Source organism: Gossypium raimondii, chromosome 12 (genome assembly GCF_025698545.1).
Source record: "Gossypium raimondii isolate GPD5lz chromosome 12, ASM2569854v1, whole genome shotgun sequence".
NCBI lineage: Eukaryota > Viridiplantae > Streptophyta > Magnoliopsida > Malvales > Malvaceae > Gossypium > Gossypium raimondii.
In genome coordinates, this window is record NC_068576.1 from 25,926,370 (window position 1) to 25,934,132 (window position 7,763).

Sequence of the window (7,763 nt, forward strand, 5' to 3'; positions counted from 1 at the left end):
CGATAGCACCTTACAGAATGGCTCCTACCGAGTTAAAAAAGTTGAAAGTACAACTGCAAGAGTTGACAGATAGAGGTTTTACTCGACCTAGTTTTTCACCTTAGGGTGCACCGGTTCTGTTCGTTAAGAAAAAGGATGGATCACTGAGATTGTGTATAGATTACAATCAGCTCCACAAAGTTACAATCAAGAACAAATATCCACTACCTCAAATTGACGATTTGTTCGATCAGTTGAAAGGTGCCACAGTATTCTCAAAGATTAATCTTCATTCTGGCTATCATCAGCTACGAGTGAAAGATTCTGATGTGCCAAAAACTGCATTCAGATAAGGTACGGACACTATGAATTTCTTGTGATGCCGTTTGGTTTAACAATGCACCTCCAGCATTTATCGATTTGATGAACAAAATCTTCAAACCGTATCTAGACATATTTGTTGTGGTATTTATTGATGATATTTTGATATATTCCCGAGATAAATCTAAGCATGCTGAACATTTGAGAATTGTATTGCAAACTCTGTGAGAAAAATAATTGTTTGCTAAATTTAGCAAATGTGAGTTTTGGCTTTGAGAAGTCAGTTTTCTGGGACATATAGTGTCGGCTAAAGGCATCAGAGTTGTCCGAGTAAAACTTCCACAGTTGTTGACTAGAAACCACTGAGAAATGTATCTGAAGTCAGAAGTTTTCTGGGATTAGCTGGTTACTACCGAAGATTTTTCAAATGGTTCTCAATGATAACTACACCAATGACGCGACTATTCCAGAAGGATGTGAAGTTTGAATGGTCTGATAAATGTCAACAAAGTTTCAATCAATTGAAAGCACTGTTGACCGAAACACCAGTTCTGGTTCAGCTTGAATCGGGTAAAGAATTTGTGATTTATAGCGATGCATCTTTAAATGGTTTAGGCTATGTTTTGATACAGGAAGGCAAAGTAATAACTTATGATTCTAGACAGTTGAAACCGCACGAAAAGAACTATCCGACGCATGACTTGGAGTTGGTAGCTATTGTGTTGGCATTGAAAATTTGGAGACACCATTTGTTCAGTGAAAAATGTCACATATTTACTGATCACAAGAGTTTAAAGTATTTAATGTAGCATAAATATCTGAATCTAAGACAGCGCAGATGGCTCAAACTGTTAAAATATTATACGTTGATCATTGATTATCATCCGGGAAAAGCAAACGTAGTTCACTACAACAAAAACAGGCTTTTAGCGGCTTTTTTAGGGGCATTTGGATAAAAAACGCCGCTAAAAATCGAGCATTAGCGGCACTTTTCGAAAAATGCCGCTAAAGATCGAACATTAGTGCACATTATGGAAAACGCTACTAAGAGGCACATTATGGAAAACGCTGCTAACAATAAGCATTAGCGGCATTTTCCAAAAAAGCACCACCAAAGACCTATGCCCAACGACACCGTTTTCTGAGCTTTCGGAGTTTTAGCGGTGTTTTTGATAAAGCGCCGCTAATGCTCAGGGCTTTAGCGGCGTTTTTGGGAAAGCGCCACTAATGCTCAGGGCTTTAGCGGCGTTTTTGGGAAAGCCCCGCTAATGCTCAGGGCTTTAGCGGGTTTTTTTGAGAAAGCGCCGCTAATGTTCAGGGATTTAGCTGCGTTTTTTATGAGGCACCGCTAATGCTCAAGGCTTTAGCGGCATTTCCTAAAAAAATGCCTCGAATGCTCAGGGCTTTAGCAGCGTTTTTGAGTAAGCGCCGCTAATGCTCTATTTTTAGCGGCGTTTTCTAAAAAGCGCCGCTAATGCTCAAGGATTTAAAATAATCTAAAATATTTGTTAAAAATGGAAAAATTAAAATACTATAAGTTCTTTTAAACAGAATATATGGCATAACCTTATATATGGAATAAAAGGCGGCATCACGTGTTAAACTAATTCAATTATTATTTAAAATTTATATAAATAAAATAGACATAATGATTTATTTATCCTTCTAACTTTACAAAAAATCATTACAACCCTTTATTTAATTTTTATCTTTTAACCCTTAAATTTATATTATTTATTAAATCACTCAAAATAGATGGGAAAAATATTCTTTATTAACTTTACTAAACATGGAAGCCAAAGGCCCTGAAATGAAAAAATTTTCACCTAAGCGTTTTTATAACTTATACACTTTTAAATTAATAATGGTAAAATTACATGTTAATCCCTAAAAATGATAAAAATTTTATTTAATCCTTATAAAATATAATTAAAATGGTAAAATTGCATTTTTAACTATCCTAAAATATACAATTTAATTCCATCTCCTCCAAAAAATAAAAATAAAAGAAAAACAATACTGTTAATCCAGTTCATAGAAGGCTGAAAGTGATACCCGGTTCGATGAAGTTGTTTTACAGTAAATGCAGTTTTAGATTATAAATGTGGATGAACCTGATGAAATGTTTCAACGACGCCATTCTTACTTATTATCTCACAAAAACACCCAATTATTAAATAAACTAACAAAATATTTTCTGTAAATTCCATTGAAATTTCGAAAGCCGAATGTTGAAACAGGATGGTGATTCATTTATATAGGACTGAAATTAACAATTTCAAAATATATATATTTTAAAATGTTTAGATAAGATAGATTTTTATTTGAATTTACCAGTAATTTATAATATCAACATTAAATCTACAATTCTTAATTTTTTTTAAATAATTAAAATATTATTCTTAAAGTATTTAAATAATTAAGGATTATGAATTGTGGTTTATGGTTAAGGGGGGAAAGATATTTCAACAAAAATAATTAAAATTAAATCAACGAAAGAAATCCCTAGAAGCCTAAAGAAAAGGGGGGAAAGATAAGGCCGATGTCGATGGAATTTGTGAGGGACCCAGACGACCAAGGTTCAGCCATGGAAGTCGACGGTGTTGACACACCAGAGATCTCCGGCGAAGGCGTCATCGCTTCCGACAACAAGCTCGCCTATGCCGATTTCTTGAAGAACTTCTAAGACGATTTTGATGACTCCGATATCGACTAAAAAAATAAAGAAGAATCGTTTGAAGTACTCATCTATCTTTTTTTCCCTTCTTACTTTGGCTTTTTAGGGTCTTAAATTTCTTAAAACTTTGTTCAATTTAGTCGAATCTGAACTGCACTATGGATAGCTTATATTTTGATTTATCAATCCCAGGAAATTCTACAGAAGGCATCAAGGGTTATAAAAAAGTCTATGCAAGGAGCTCAGGAAGTAGGGAAGTCTAATACAATAGATAATGGACTTGGGATGCATACTATGTCAGATAGTACACAAAGGAAAGGAATCGCTGCAGTTCAAGGGTCTCAAACTAAGGTGCCAACTTTTAGAACTTCTTTTTTCCTCTTTTAACCGTTGGTATTTAAAAAAAAAAAAGTCAAGGATGTTTATATGTTGAGGATGAAATGGTTTTGGAGTTTCACTGATATTCATAAATACAGTTCTTGTAACAATTTCTCGTTTATCTGGTAAACCTTGGTAACTATTTAAGCACATGTTGCATGGTTTTTTTATCTTGTTTAAGGCGTAGCGTTTCTTGGTAGTGATAGCTATATTCATGAAAAATTCAACCAACAGTACAAAGCTACAATTGGAGCTGAATTTGTCACCAAAGAATTACAGATTGATGACAAATTGTAACTTTGCAAGTAAGTGATGAAAAATCAAGGGTAATTCTTACACATTTTTTTTAAACTAAAATCCCCACATTTTACCAAGTGTCTTCTTGTCTGATAGATATGGGATACAGCGGGGCAAGAAAGGTTCCAGAGTCTTGGTTCTGCAATTTATCGAGGGGCAGATTGTTGTGTTGTTGTGTTTGATGTGAACATACTCAGATTGTTTGAAACACTAAACAATTGTCGTGAAGAATTTCTGAAACGGGTCTCATAATTCTGTACTGTTCATCTCATTTCTTCACAAGTAATAAAACAGATCATAACATGTTTGCTGTAATGTCCCAGTTGTAAACTGTAAAGACTCTTTTCTGTCATCATTGCTTTCAAACTACTTCTTAACTAAAATTTTAGGGCAAACCCATTGTAGCAAACCATGTATCTGATTGATGTTTTAATTTTAGATATTTATATATGTCATTAATCAACTCATTGTGTTATCTTGAAAAAACCATGTCATACTTTGAAGAAACGACACTTGGATTTAGAACTGATTTAATTCTCTTTGTATCTTGTTATCTCTTAAGTCCTAACCATCATTTTCCAGCATAATTGAACTACTATTTGCTTTTTACAATGAAGTTGATTTTGATCCCATATTTTGGTACTCTAAACCAGGCAAATCCATCTTCTTGTTTGTTAGTATTTCTAGTCATTATTGCTCCATTGTTTGGTTGTTTATTTCAAATTTCAATATTTTCTTTGCTTTACTTATTTTGTTGAACCTGTGTTAATGTGACTTCGCAACCTTGTTTTTTTAACATATTTTTTTTATCGTTGACAAAGGCTGCGTTTAGACTGCTTCAACCTTCTAGGATTTTATTCATGATTATGACTTTATAATATTCAGTAAAAAAAGACGGAAGCTTTAAAACAAAAGCTAAATTCGAGGAGACAAAGAACAAAACTCCAACACCATTTTTCCTTTTATTTATTTAAACCTCTTCCTATTCGACCATCAAACTCTCTTCTCTAAGTCCTTTGTTACCACTTTATATTCTTTCATCTCTTCATTCTTTTAAAATCAGTGCTTGCTGATTTTTTTATTGATCTTCTACCCCTTGTACCTGGATCCGACCTGACCTGGATTGTTCCTTGTGTTCTTTTTCTGCTTTCTCAGCAGGGAGATCCCATTCTGGAGACAAAGAAGAACACAAAAGATCAAAGGTAATTTTATTTCAATTTGATCCATTTTTCTTGGTTAACTTTTCTATGTTTTTTTATTTGTAATTTGTTATGTTTTTTGGGTTTTGCTTATAATGTCTGCATTAATATTCATTTCACATTTTTTTTCCCCTTTTGTAAAGATATTTGCTTTTGTTTCTTTTTCCCATCACATTCAAAGTTCTAAACTAATTTTTTCCCTGTAATTTCATTTTTAGATTCAAAGTTTCTTTTTTTTTTCATTTTTTTATTAACAGCATTGACTTTTAATATTTATTTTGATAGTTTTCTTGGGGGAGGTGTGGGGGGAGGCGGGTAAGCATATTTGCTTTTGAACATAAGATTGATTCTGCCTGTGTTATGTATTTGCCAAATTCCAGTTTTGGATTCAAAGTTTGTATGTGTTTCTTACCATTTTCTAAGAAATAAAAAATATGTTATTAATATTGTCTTTGTTAAGTCTTTTTCACATAATATTCTTTGAAGTTTGAACATTGTTTTGCTCCTTTTCATTATGGAAAAACAAATCTTTTTTCCAATTTAGTATTTGTTTTTAATTATTTTATATAATTAAATTACTCAAAGTTTATTTCCTTTTTGATCCAAACTTTTCTTTTGTACAAAATTACTCTCTTTCTTAACTTTTTATATTATATATATGTTTTATAAGATTAGCTTTAGCTCTCAGGTTTCACTTTCACATTGAGTTATTTGAGCATTTTCATATTTCTTTCTAATGTGGGACAGATTTCATTTTCTTAAAAAGAAAAAATTATATTGTTTTTGTTGCCTCAATCCTCTTTATTTGTCTCTTTAACCTCATTGGATATGTAGTCTATGTTGTCTTTTCTTTTCAGGTTTTCCATTTTAGATTTATAGTTAAACTTCAAAGTGGTTTTGCTTCAAGTTAAAACAGTGGGGTTTTTTACATTGATCATCTTAAGTTTTCAGAAAATATTTTTCCTGTTGATTTGGATTTTTTTAAGGTTATTTTTGTTTTTCCTTCCTAAAATGCTTTCTTTTGGATGATTTAATGAATATGGCAGGATTAAGCTTTAGAAATCCATGATTAACTGAGGACTTTATATTGGGTCCTCAGTTCAGTTGTTTAAAATCTATATATTTTTTTATAATATGCTATGTTATTTAGACTTGGATATGTCCTTGGAGGATCATATCCCGGTACCTTTGTTTGCATATGTGCTGGACATAGATGCTTTAAATAAAATGAAGAGTGCTTGCTGTCAACTAGGAGTTTTGATGATTATGATCATGATTGTTTCATATATATATATATATATATATATATATTTTCACCTATAGTAACATTAACTTTGTAAATATATTTTCTTCAATTCTGAAACTGCTTTAATATCTCTTATTATCTTAAAAGTTCTGTTTATCTTGGTAAACTTAATTTTGCAGCTGCTACTGGATTTTTTGAGCTTCTCTGCTTCTAGCTTTTCATCTATGGCCAGATACTCAGTTGTGACTGATAAGGTCTCAATGGAGATTGTTGAAGAATTCATTCTAGTATAGTTGAATCTGACAAAAGGCACAATATCTGAAATTAAGGTACCTAATTCTTTTTTTTCCTTCTTAGCCATTAATCATTATTGAATGTTGACATAGGGGATCTATGCTACTATATCTATGTTACTCTAACTCATCATTTTTTTTTTGAAGTGCTCATGTTTGACACTTGTGTTTGATGCATATTTGGACATGGATACATGAACATGATCCTCCAAATATATGAAAATCCTTAAAAAAGTTGAGCATACCCATGTGGGATATATACCTTATCTGAAAATAAAGGCTATGCCTTTTTAAAAACCTGTTTAATACATTATATAAATTTCTTCTTAAAAGTTTGTTAAGGCTGAAGCATGCATTAGTCTACTATAATTTGCTGCATAAATGGAAATTAGCTAGGTGTCCACTGCACAACCTTCAATTAGACTTTACATAAAAAAATTCATTATTGAAGGCAAACTGCTTGGCTTGCTGAAAAATGATGAGTTACAAACTGCCTTTATTTCTCCCATAAAGATCTGCTGAAATATGTTTCATCTAACAAGATTTTGATTGACAGCACATTCATTTGACAGGATAATTTGGAAACCCTGTTGCAAGAGGACATTCAGGCTGATCTAGTCTACTGCTTGCAGCATTTGCAGGTATTTTGTGTAGTTTAAGTTGTGAGCATTGGGTTTTGATTTGTCATGTGAACAAATATGATGAATCTGAAGTGTATTTCTATTCTTCTATTTGTAGTTAAGATTTGAAACCGAAGACAAAGCAAGGAGACTTCTAAGTAATGTGTCATTTTTGTTGAAACCAGGGGGTTATTTTTTCAGTATTACTCCTGAAAAAGTGATTGCCAAAAATTGTTGTTTCTGGATTTATGTATTTTCCTCTTTTTTTTCTCGTGTTTACTACTGCACATGTTTCTAGGAGGTGGTTGTGTAAACATTTTAGTGTGCTTTAGTTATTGTAAGAATATTTTTAACATTTTTAATTTTAATATTATTGTAAGAATATTTTGAATTATAATTCAGTTATCAATTAATATCATATATCTTTCATTGAATTTGAAGTATCATTTAAATTTGTCATTTTTGGTTGGATTTTATGTTACAAGAAGGATTTGTATATGGATGAAAATCGGATGCTACAAATTTGCCAAAATTAGTGGCGTTTTTCCATAAACGCCGCTAAAGAACATACTTTTAGCGGCGTTTGTGATAAAAGCGCCGATAAAAATCATGTCTTTAGTGGCGTTTGTGGGTAAAGCACCGCTAAAGATCATGTTCTTTAGCGGCATTTGTGGGCAAAATGCCTCTAAATATCATGTTCTTTAATGGCGTTTATGGGTAAAGCGCCACTAAAGATCATGTTTTTTAGCGGCG

At 32.2% G+C, this 7,763-nt stretch overlaps 1 long non-coding RNA gene across 9 annotated transcripts; it reads left to right on the forward strand.

Annotated features, from left to right (window-relative positions):
* Positions 1 to 3,169: 3,169 nt before the first annotated feature.
* Positions 3,170 to 7,444, forward strand: LOC105763577 (uncharacterized). 9 transcript variants are annotated; one of them, XR_008192159.1, is made up of 6 exons: positions 3,170 to 3,328; positions 3,537 to 3,660; positions 3,749 to 4,854; positions 6,277 to 6,426; positions 6,947 to 7,031; positions 7,129 to 7,444. It is a non-coding gene; the product is annotated as an uncharacterized LOC105763577 (long non-coding RNA). The 9 variants fall into 9 exon arrangements; XR_008192160.1 differs by having other exon boundaries at positions 3,590 to 3,660; XR_008192156.1 differs by having other exon boundaries at positions 3,537 to 4,854.
* Positions 7,445 to 7,763: the final 319 nt, after the last annotated feature.